The following is a 590-nucleotide window of genomic DNA, read 5'->3' as shown; positions in this document are numbered from 1 at the left end:
GAAAGAGATGGGGGAAGAAGATAGGGAAAAGAGGGAAAGCAAAAAATGCAGCGCATCCCTCAGCCCGCCCGTTCCCTCCGCTTCGCCGGGCTCCGGCATTACCTGTTTATTCCCTGTTGCAGAAAATAAATAAAATATATCAAGAAAAGCCGGCGAAGGCACAAGGCAGGATGCAAAATCAACTGGTGGGCACCCTCCGCCCTCCCGGCGCGCAGGGACACGCACAACTTTCCCTCCTTTGCTCCCCAGGTTATTGGATGGGTTTTTTTCTTTCGGGTTATTTGATGGTTTTTCCTTTCTCTGCGGTTGCGGGGCATTCACGGCGGCATCGCGCTGCACGCCGGTGTGCGCGGCCGTGCTGGTGCGGGGGTGTTTGCACGTACAGGCACACTGCGGGATTTTTCAGATGGTACACATACTCTTTTCTCCCGTCTCGAGAAATCAGCCCCGCTGCAGGGCTGGAAAATTATGCCAGACACTACTGTCCATGCCCCCCACCCCGGCTGGTCCGGTCCTCGGGGGGGCCAGAAAAATCCGCAGGGATGGGTGGGATGGGGATAAACCCCCCCTCTGCACCTCTGCAGGGTTTC

The 590-nt window shown here is 56.8% G+C and overlaps 1 protein-coding gene across 1 annotated transcript in view; it reads right to left on the bottom strand.

Moving 5' to 3' along the window:
- The window catches only part of SFMBT2 (Scm-like with four mbt domains 2), a 103,884-nt gene extending 103,576 nt beyond the window's left edge, over positions 1–308 (bottom strand). The window contains exon 1 of the mRNA XM_017740393.1: positions 103–308. The gene's annotated coding sequence lies outside the window, so the exon portion shown is untranslated. The remainder of the gene's footprint in view (positions 1–102) is intronic.
- Positions 309–590: the final 282 nt, after the last annotated feature.

This window comes from Corvus brachyrhynchos, unplaced genomic scaffold (assembly GCF_000691975.1).
Source record: "Corvus brachyrhynchos isolate BGI_N302 unplaced genomic scaffold, ASM69197v1 scaffold307, whole genome shotgun sequence".
NCBI lineage: Eukaryota > Metazoa > Chordata > Aves > Passeriformes > Corvidae > Corvus > Corvus brachyrhynchos.
This window is presented reverse-complemented; position numbering and strand designations above follow the sequence as displayed.